Consider the following 12103-nt stretch of genomic DNA (forward strand, 5'->3'; position numbering starts at 1 on the left):
GGGTGGTCGCATACTTTCGACAGTTAGTCGGAGGTGGCTACATACGAAATCGCAACATGTATCTTCTCGGCTAACGCAAAATGGTTATAATGACACAATACCATGCATTGGTAGAATATTCGAAAATATATTCAGTTACCGTGCTTTAGGGATGTTAAGGCTACTACATTTAAGAAATCATATGCAGTCAATATCGTCGCGGAGCGGAGCTTTGTTTGGAATACATTCGTGTTAAAATTAATAACTGGGTGCAGTACCAAATTCAATGTGGGCAGATATCCCCATGACATTCCCAGTTGATTTACTATAGTCACACAAAGCACTAAAACAAAACCCAATACATTTAATTTCCCATATTGCCAATCGCAGATGGGAATTCGGATTGCGTACATCTGATTCGAAGCACATGGTATCAGCCCGACCCCGATGGCTGTTATAACAACCTTGATTTGACCCCGAATATACCTCATGCACATAATATATATATATGCGATTGAAGCGTAAAATATTTCTAATAGTAAAATCTCAACCAGAAAACAGCGACCGGACTTTGACCTCTTACCAGGACCGGAACTGCCGCACCCCAAACCGTCCAATTGGGGGTCCCGAGATCGAAGGGGGCCCGAAATTATGTCGGTGAATGAACATGAATTATTTATAGGGCCTACATCACTTATTGGCAATTTATGCAACTCTTTTCAATTTTTTTCGCGCTGGACTCGATTTCATGTTGCCAAATTTTTAATTATTGAGTACCCTTCCCCCACGAAAAAAGAATGATTTATAGAAAATAAAAATACGCATTTCAACGTCGACCATTACCACGCTGCGATGCACGAAAACATACGAAGTATTTGCCAATATAGTAATCCGAAAAGTGTGCCAATAGATTGCCTGCGAGAAAACCTTAGCCGAAAAGGATTGCCCTTATGTTGACCGTGAACTTCGAAATAAATATAAGCCTATCTAATTGTCCATAGCTGCCTAAATGGCTTGTGTCTAATTATTCTATTGTGGCAATCTGAACCCCACAGGTCAAATAACATTTCTCAGAGAAAAATTATTTGCAAGTGAAGAAATACCAATTTTCGATAAATCACCACAAACGTTTCTTGGATCTCGCATGGTTTCCCAATAAATTACGGCATGATATGTGGATGTACGTATTATGGCCATTTTCTTAATTTTTCTGAAACGTTGCGATCAGCGTTTCACAATCCAGTTTCAAAGAATAACTAATTATAGTGTCCTAAGTAGGGTTGCATTTAAAAGAAACTCTGTTTTGAAACAATTTGTTTAAAAAATATTTTGAAACAAAAGCCTTCTTAAAAAACAAAATTGTATTTTTCAAAGTTATAAAATTATGCCATAATTGTGTGAATACTTTCCAAAAACATGTTGTATGAGCACACGGACAATTACCACACAATTTAGCCAACGTATATCGTTATTGGATGGTTGGAAGTTGGAACTCTCAATAGTCGGTTCAACAGTTGTAGTACAGATATTTCGTCAAAGAGGCTATATTTACCCTATATTTTCAATGGTCAATTTCAATCCATGACGTCACAATTGAATATTCGTGACGTCATGGTTTAAAATAAAAAAACATGTTTCAAATTAGGGCCTTGTTTTAAACATGTTTGTTTTTAATTGATTCTTGTTTTAAATGCAACCATAGTCTAAAGGGTGTGTGGTAATATCACTCTCGCAGAAATGAGCTCCAACGTGACACAGTGAATCTCCAGTCCGATAGCATTTTCTACACTTAACACAAATCGCTGTTTCTTTTTGACTAAGCACTATTTAAAAAAACACGCAAGGTAAATGAGATGGACCATAGTAAGTAAACAATAACAGAATGAAGTTATAACGAACAACGGCAGCTCTACTTGCGCCCCCCCACTTCCCCTGTCTTGCTCACTCTTACTCCCTGAAACAGATATATAATTATATTTTTGTTTTCATTTACTCCTTTTGCATCTATATCCTGCTTTTCTGTTGGTAATTCATTAGTTTCTAGCCTTTTTTTTATATTTTTATGTCAATTTTTTCCCTAATTTCAATTTTTACCCCTTGTCACGTTTTTGGTCATAACTTTTTTCCCTCAGGTAAAAAAAGTGACGAAACCTATCGTTGAAAAGCTGGTAAAATTATCTTTCCAACGGTATGTAATACGTCTTTATAAGAATTTTTTCTGGTTGACCCATTGTTAGACCAAATTCTACAGGACTATTACACGAGATCCTCGTCAAAGGGAAATATCTACTTACCCCCACCCAATAGCAACCTAACTAAGAGATCTATCGACTACTTGGGACCTGTCATCTGGAATGCATTACCACCACATATCCGTGAATTGCCTTATAATAGATTCAAAAAAGACCTACTTGATCACCTCCTGTCGTTATACTACTCACATTGTTGCCCTACCACACGCAGACATTGCTTCATTGATCATTTGCTACCATCGTTTAATTTCATTCTATTTTCCTTTTTTACCTAATCATTTTTTACAGCCAGACTGTTCAGAGTCAAGTGTACCTGTTTGATGCTGGTGTGATCAGACTAGATGACCTTCACGGTCTTATCGATCATTCCTATCTAATACCGAATACTGTGCATGCATATTTTCTGTACCACCATCACTGCCGTTTGTTATGTATTTTGGTTGGATGAAAATAATGACTCTCTCTCTCTCTCTCTCTCTCAACGACGATGCCTCGCCTAAAAGTCTTGTTAAGTATTATAAGCTGAACTCAAAATGCGAAAAAACGACCTTTGTGCATTTTTAAGCGTTCTTGGAGGGACCGTTAACTTTTCTTGAGACTAATTCTCCTAAAAGAGTAGCCTAAATATGATAGACCTACTATATGCATCATGCTATATTAAATTTGTACTTTTTACGGCCAATTGAATATATCTGTGGTACATTATTTCAATCTGCATAAGATTCCTACTTTTTTAATCTGCTGTTGTCATTCTTTTGCTTATAGGTTTATGCGGTAAATTATGCGTGTATATGAAGATGAAACTGTACCTGTAGGTTTCCTCCAAAGAATCCGAATTGGTTCACCAATAGGTAAAGGGTCATCCTGTGTGTATTATGGGACATATAACAACATCCGGGTTGCTGTAAAAAGCGTGCTTTGCGATGAGGAACCTACAGAGATTCATATTCTGGAAAAATTGAAGCATCACAATATTGTAGAAATCATTTTTAAGGATTGGAATGAAACAACTTTCTTCATTGCGATGGAGCTTTGTCAGTATAACCTGAGGCAATATGTGGATGAAGCGGATATCTACAGGGAAATAGGTTTGACAAGGGTGCAAGTTCTCGAACAAATAACTGAAGGAATAAATTATCTTCATACCGGTAAAACTTCCTATACCGTTCATCAAGATTTAAAACCTAGTAATGTACTGTTCAAATACGTCAACCGAGATCAAAAATGGATGGTAAAGATATCAAACTTTGGAATTAGCAAAGAGATTAATCATGGAACTACTTACACAAATGTTGGTATGCAGGGGTCACCAGGATTTATAGCCCCCGAATTGATACCACTGGCTGATGGATCACCCAAACCGAGAAAAGTCCGAAAGGAGGCTGACATATTTTCTCTTGGAGTCATTTTCTACATTGTGTTGAGCAACGATGGATCTCACCCGTTTAGTGATGATTCGAGTGAAGTTAACAAAGCAGTGCGTGACTGTGATCCTGACTTATCTGGTCTTCGAGATGAATTTGCCGCAGCTGAGCAGCTCATTTTGTCAATGCTGAAGAAATGCTACGCAGAAAGGGTAAACAGTTATGAAGTGAAAAGACACTTTCTATTCTGGGATGATGAAAAAAAACTCAATTTTTTATGTTATGTGTCTAATTTGTTGGAAGGCAGACAAAAACTTAAATCGCAGTTGAATAAACGGGACGATTACAAGACTGAAGTTTTTTGCAATAATTGGAAGGACGCAATAATAGAAGGTAAACCGGCATTGAAGAATACTCTCGAAAAAAGAGGTGAAATGAATTACGAGTCATTAAAGAATCTGCTATATACAATCAGAAATTGGAAAGAACATTATGAAGGTGGCACACCAAAATTTCGTCTTGAAGTAGGGACCATGCCTTCGCAATTTCTTGCATTTTTCACTGACCGCTTTCCCAAACTTATCTCGTATATGTACGAATTTATGCGAAATGTTGAAGATGAAACTTTGCGAGAGCTATACTATGGATACTGTGGAAATGACGATAGTAAGGAATTACCAGTACCGAAAGGAAATTTTTCTGGCAGAAATGCCATACACAAGATACACTTTCCTATCAATTCGGAAGTCGAGAAAGATCTGGCACAACAAGCAGCCAATGGTAGGAACTCGCTAATTATTACTACCTCAGACTCGGACAAGGCGGATTTGTGTTGGGAGATAATGAAAAGTCATGTACAACAGTCGAAATCCAGATCAATTATATCATTGGTGCTTCATAATGCAACAGCTCGACAGCAATCGCAATATTTGCAGCAAAAGCTGTGTAACTTGAGAAGGCCTATTTATGGTATAATATCATTGACAAATCATTCTGTTCTTCATTTGCCAATCGGTCTTGCCATAAAGAGGACGAAGGTTGTTGTACTAACTCCTGAAATACTTGAACATGCATTGACCAAGGAGAGCTCATATTTGTCTTTCCATGATATATCAATGATGATTTTTGATGAATGCCATAATGCAATGGATGAAATTATTCAGCATTCATATAAATCCATACTGAACGCAATGCTCAGATTTTTTATCACAAATCCGCAATCCCAGTCAACCCAGCTTGTAGGAATTACGAGTTGTTGTGATTTAGGTAGTGGCACGGATACGGATGAGATGGCTAATTTGTTGACTCTCATGGCAACCCTTAATGCCACCTCGGTTTCTACTCATCCAAGCCTGTCATTAACTGATAAAAATTTCAAAGTGACTGTAGTTGACAGTGTCACAGATGAACTAACCACTAAATTACTTGACACCATACATAGGTTGGAGATGAAATTGAAAGGAAGAGATATCTTCGGTCGAAGTAATTCACCGGTTCGAACACCTCCTGATCAGAAGGTGTTGGTAAAATATAAAGGATGGATAGATGACGTAGCCAGGTATGGGGCCACAAGCGGGTCTGTGAGTCATGAGATCACCACAATTGTAGATTTATTGAAAATTTCTTACGACTTGCTCAACTTGAAAAACATAATCCCCATACCATTGGAAGCCTTCAAAAAAATGAATGAATTTGCACCTGATGTGTATGGGGCTTTGAAGCAAATTTCAAGCGCAGAAGTTGCATTGATGAAGAAACTCTATGAAATCTTGGACGCGCAATTCACTAATGATAATTCTAGGCAACGGCGCTGCATTATTATAGTTGAGAATAGTTTGATACTTCAGGCAATGTACGATGAATTACAGAAAAACTGGGCACGATCGGAGTCCAACCGACATGTTGCGAGACTTCAGCGACAGAACACTAATTCATCATATTTTTTAAATGCTGACGATGACGAACACAAGATTAAGTTTTGGATTTGCATTGCGGCCAATCCGGCAGATAACTTTGTGCATCATTGCGATCTTATCATACTGTACGAATTTACCGGGGCAATCGGCGGTGTAACTGGACGACAAATTGAATGTCTTCTTTCAGTTGAACAGAATTTGAAAGCAAGACATACATGTGAATTCTCGGCGAAATTATCAATCCACAACTTGACTTGTCTTTCAACGCAATCACGCATCTCAAGCATAGAATATGTCCGCAACAAACAACGCAATGCAATGATGGATCAAATCAGCAAAGAAATGTCCGACCAAAAGAAGGCATCAGGATGGAAGATTTTGTGTCTCGCATGCAATGGATACCTTACACGAGCATGCAAGATTCAACGTATACGTAATGACGGACATGTGGTCGATGAGAATTTTGAGAACATTGTACTTTGCGTTGAAAGCCCAGCCAATCCTGTTGAAAGAGAACTTATCTGCAATGGTGGCTGTCGTAAGCGCATTGGGTTCAAGAAAACAATCGAAGATAACTTCTACTTCATTCTTGATCTCCATGCAGTCATTTTTCAAAATGATGAAGGCGAAACGCTGAGCTTCCATCAATGGGATGACTGTCCATTTCCTGGAAGTCGCGGAAATATTTCTGATCAAATGCAAATTGATGTTAGCAATGAAGAGCAACTAGATGAACTCTTGACATCATTTAGGCTTTCACAGGAGAAAATGATCGATCCCACCCCGGCGTCAGAGGTTTTATCAGATATTCTCATACAATTAGCCGATCAAGCATCAATGTACCAGAATTATCGACACATCTACAATGCTGTGCTTGCTGGTGTTAGAGCGCTTGCGATACATTTATTTGAATTTCTGTAGCTGGATTAATCCGTTTTTTACTATGCCGGTACCAACACTAAAGTTAATTTGATACTTAAAAGTCGTTCACCATTAGGAAACATCCAAACTGGTGGAGTGCCAAGTCAATTTCTCGTCGCTGGACACCATCCGAAATTTCTCGATACATGTTGCTGTCTATTATATGTGTATCGAAGAATGCGAATTCGATTACAACGACGGAGAGGCATGACTGATTCGTTTGCTCAAAACTACACGCTCTTGTCGAGGATAAAGAATTTTAAACGATGCTAGCTATTTCATGAATGCTCATTGTCCTTCACAGATTGAGCAGTGCCAAATTTCGTAATTTTTGTCTGCTTATGACCGCACTTGATTGTGTTCATTGGACTGTTCAATAAATCTAATGATTCGCAACTCCTGAATCGCGGGTACGTCTTGTATACGTCGGTGAAATTGGTATCTCCCCTGTTATCTGGATGCTGCGGAATGACCACTAAGACAGTTACTTTTCGTTGGCACGAGGTATATGTGCAGAAGAAATTAATGGAACGAGTTCCGGCACCACGAATAAGCCCACTGGGCACTGGGCAGTAGCCTAACAAATACTCTGATTTCGTTTTGGATAAGAACAGTGAACAGCAATGTTGGTTCCGGTGACCAACTAAATGATTTGCTGTGCTTCCATCTTTTTAATTACTCTTTTATATTCGGACGACGAAAACTCGCCCGTTATAGTTAAGACCGAACCATGCTGCAATAAAGTAGATTTGAGGAATTGCCAATTAATACGTCAATTTTACGATTCCTCTAACTTCTTCAGTATCGTACCTGTGTCGCCAGCTGGATTGTGTTTGAATTGTTTTACAGATGTGTTTTTCACCTGGTTTTGCTTATGGGCATACTTTATCAATTTCTCGCGTATTTTTCATTGCTTGCTGTTCCTATTTTTTCATATAACTGAATTGAATAGTAATCACCGAGCATGGGTGGAAGTACTAATCAGTACTATGACAATACAATCATCGACATTGCTTTCCTGTAACTTGATACTTCGGATGTATTAGAAGTATTGTTTTATTTGAATTTAAGCCTTTTTCATATGAACTTTACTATCGTTTGTATTTCCGTTCTATGTACTGCATATCACATTTATTTTCTATCTAAAATTATTGTCGTGTGGTCAATTTCATTCGCACCTTGCTAATTACCACATCTTAGCGTAGTGCTTTTTAACCTTTTTAAGCCGCGGAACATATGAATTGAAATCATTTGCTGAGCTCCAGGCTTTTATAATTTATAATTTTATAATGCCAAAATATATATTTTTCATGCATGCAGGCTCAGTTTTCTCTTAATGCGAGATCTTATCCTATGACGAGATGCACAAATTTGATATTCGGGCTTGTTCCAACGCTATCCAGTAATTTAGGACACGTAAGTTCATCGGCAAGAACATTATTTTGACTCTGACGTTGGGTATGGATAAGAATTCCAGCCTTACTGTTACTGGGATATTGGGGGTTAAGATTAGGCTAACATATATATAATATATATCGACTTTTCAATTGCATAAAAAGGGCAAATGACAACAGGGAGCAGCGTAGGCGGTCGTGGGTGTCTTCAAGCGACAGCCCGCGTTGTGCTAAATCAGTCTCCATTGCCGAGCGCCATGTTCGATTCCAGCCACCTCAGCTCCGTGGGCATGTGGTTGATGATGGCGGCGGCTGGTTGCTCGACTTTGTGTGAATATCTCTTGCTGCTATCACTCTCTCTCTAATAGTTTCCTTAAATGCATGAGCGATCTCGTCTTCTTGTTGTTGTGATTGCGCGACGTGTGTGCAATTGTGCATGTATGTATTAGCACCCACGTCTTGTGAGTTATTGGAGTAATAGGTATTAGGCTAGTCGATGCAACTGTTCTTTTGTATTTCAGTTTGATCATTTATTACGGTATTTAACCTATGAATAAATGCAAAGTTGCACAGACTTGATGCCGCATTAGATGACCGATTAGGCCAGTGGTTCTCAACCTGGGGGGCGCGAAGAAGCAGTCAGCTGAAAAATTTATTCGCGCTCTGCGCGGTTTACCTCCAATTCACGCTTGTTTCTCACTATATAGACCGAATTTCATATTTTTCAATTCTCTCGTCAACAGTCATAACCTTCTACGCCAGTAGTTCTCAACCTTTTTGGCTTCGCGGACCCCTTTTGACCGTCACGGACCCTCGCGGACCCCCTCAAGTTTCAGTTCGATTTTAGCTCTATTACGGTGCAACCTTCATCTGTCTTGTGCAAATATGAACTGTAGGCTTGTGATAAACAGCAAAATCATGATTTTTCTTGAATATAACATCATACTATGTAGAAATTGGTAGACTTATATTATTTCAAAGCTAATTTTGCCGCTGTATTTCTTGAAGTACGTGGTCGTGTCTTGAAAATCTGCATCTTCGTTTTGATATGAACGAGGAGTGCCGAAAACCATTTCCGCAAGATAGATGGAGACTATAATGCAGTATTAACGCATAACGCTTCCGACGATACTTTTGGTGTGATCGCAACATTTATGGCACCAAAATGAAGAAACAGATATTTTATGAACATATTACGTCCAGCATCTAGCGCAGGGACGGGAAACATACGGACCGCGGGCCGTATTCGGCCCGCGACAGCATTTTGATCGGCCCGCAGAGAGTTTCTACCGTCAAAGTGAAATCCTAATATAATAGTATAGACAAATTTTATGCGACAAATAATGGAACTAAGTTTTACAACCTGAGGAAGACTGTCATTAAACGACTTGTTCTGTTCGGGTTTACAGTTACGACCAAACATTTTCGACCATGAACAATTGAACATTAACAAGACAAGGCTGCATATCAATATAACTGGTGATATAAAGTTCAGGGTTGGAGCGTAATGCTTTGATAGCAACGAAACACTCCTTGTTCATCAAAAAATCAGCTTTGTCGATAGGGCATCCACCATTAGAATGCGCCAAATCTGATAGCCGAGCTTTAGAGAGCAGGTATATCATCGTCCGATTTATGACGAGCGTCAGCCGAAAATATTCGGGTTCATTTCAATATGAATATACTATTCAATTGTATATTGAAGTTCTGTACCTCCAAGAAGCTGTTCAAATAGTGGTTATGTATATCACAGGATAAAATGGATTTCGTGGCGAGGTTTCAATCCCTGCATTGCAGAGATGAGCGGATTTGAAATTTCTATGTCCTAATCCAATCCAAATCCGAACCTTCAAATCCATATCCAAATCCTAATCCATAACTTTTTCATAGTCAAGTCCATGTCCAATCCTAATCCGATTCCAACTGGAAATTCAGAAAAAATACTAATTTATGCAATGGAGGGATTCGAAAATTTTCTTTCACAACCAACGATTCACTTGATTCAAGATAACTTAGTAACCATAAGTACATTGATAACTGATCTGAATAAAGTTTGTCGCCATTCGCCACACGACATTTCAATCTCCCAGAAAATAGGTAAATCCAAATCCTAATCCGTTCTGAGAAAAATGTCTAATCCAAATCCGACAAAATTTCACAAATCCTGTTGTTTCAAAACCTAATCCTAATCCATGCTCATCTCTGCTGCATTGGGACAAATTAGGGAAATACTTCGGAAATTTTTATTTCAAACGGCTGTTCACTAATTTGATGAGACTGACAACTTCAAATCGAGAAGACATTACGAAGTCACCGTGATTGACGTTACCATCTCCATATTTTTATTTTGTCAACAAACCCCATCAAAACGTCTCTAAACAGCAATATATTTGTATCAGCAGGTTATTGGAAAATTGGCAATGAAAATGAATTTCCACACTACGATAGTTCATGTCAGACGATTATTGTGATGATATGAGTCATGAGGTTTTAGCAGTTGTGGTGCGAAACTGCCTCATGCTTTCTCAAATTAAAAAATAAAATAAAAATTACGTTATCAACCATTTTAAAAATTTAGAGGTCTCGCGGACCCACTGAAATTGCTTCGCGGACCCCCGGTTGAGAACCGATGTTCTATGCCATCAAAAAATCTGTTAGGTTGCAGGCGTCCAGGTTGGATTTTGTGATATGACGATAGCTGATGGGGTGAGGCATCTGAATGGCTCTGCAGGCTATGGAGCCGTCTTGCCGCGCCTCGCCATGACCTCAGCGCTTTTCCAAAGTCCGCGACGTCAATACCGAGATAGGGTAGAGTGGGGCAGCGCGCCTACCCTAAGCGGGAAACGTCATAATATCCACCAAACTGGTCGAAACGGGTTGAATTTCGGAATTTGCGCGCGAGATATCGTCCCCACTCTGCCACGATCGTATGGAAAGTCCAAGTATCAATCATCATATGCAAAATTATCATTCATCTATGTCCACCAATTTGACGTTTTGTTTCAGGGGTGGGGCAAAACGCCTCCAACGGCTTTTACCCATTTATACCCTATTAAATATAGCATACCACTCGGTAACCGATAAATATTTAATCCCTATACATACTTCTCCGCCTCATCATGGCGTATCGGATATTTTAAAAACAAATTTCACCCAGAAATGCCAACTGATTATGATAGTCAAAAACAAGTCGGAAGTTATTGAGACATATCTTGTTTAGTCGGAGGAATAGCCTATATTCCACAGCTGAATAGCAATTTTGATGGGAGTGACGTTCTCCGAGAAAGCATTCTTGATGAACCCATAAACGACTACTAAGTCCACATTTACTGGACTTGAGGGGTGGGGCGTTTTACCCCACAGATGGGGTAGGCGTTTTAGCCTCAAGGTCGCCATTGTTTGTGGATAAGCTACCAGGTGGTTTTTCTGTAAATTCACCTTCGGACTGGGGCTTAAATCCAACTACACGTAGTGATAGCATAAATTGAACCGGAAAAGTCTCTGTAATATCCGTTAAATATGACATTTCACTTGATTGTAAAAGGCTATCTTTTGGTAAGAATATGTGTAAAAGTCATAAAATCTCATAAAACATTACAAATCTTCATCCAGGTGGGGAAATCAAAGTGACAGTTTCGTCTGACCATTAGGCGATATTTGCGATAATGTGACGCATTCAATGCTTGTTTTGTTCTGTGATATTGATGGTGGGCGTCTTACCTCGCCTGGGCGTTTTACCCCACTCTACCCTATGTAAAACTCGTTACATTGTTGAGCCCGATTTCTCCCAGTTGAATTGGTGTTGCGTTCCCCGGTAGAGCTGGTATGGCCAGAACCTCAGTCTTCTTGGCATTGATCTGGAGGCCAATAAGAGCGGGAGCGGCTTCTATCTGGTTGATGAGGCGTTCCTTGCCGTGGCCACCATTCTGAGAAGTCCGTGTTATCCGTTCGTAGCACGAAATCAAAAAAAAGGTCGATCATTTCTCCGACTTGACTCCAATATAGCCGTTTTAACGCTTCATCGCCCCCCTATCGCCCCCTTCGCTATTTTCGCCCCCCGTCGCCCCTTTGTCCATTTTCGCCCCCCTATCGCCCCCTTCGTCATTTTCGTCCCCATAGACCGCCAAATCGCCCCCTGGGGGGTGATATTATCACCCACGTTGGGAACCACTGATGTAGTACCTGCTGACAATGTTATTTACGGAATGATTTATTCTTATTCATGACTTCATACATTAGGAGCGAAAACGATGTATCTTTTAAAACCTTATAATTTC

Source organism: Botryllus schlosseri, chromosome 14, assembly GCF_051294905.1.
Source record: "Botryllus schlosseri isolate E-star chromosome 14, Bs_hap1, whole genome shotgun sequence".
In the NCBI taxonomy this organism is placed as follows: Eukaryota; Metazoa; Chordata; class Ascidiacea; order Stolidobranchia; family Styelidae; genus Botryllus; species Botryllus schlosseri.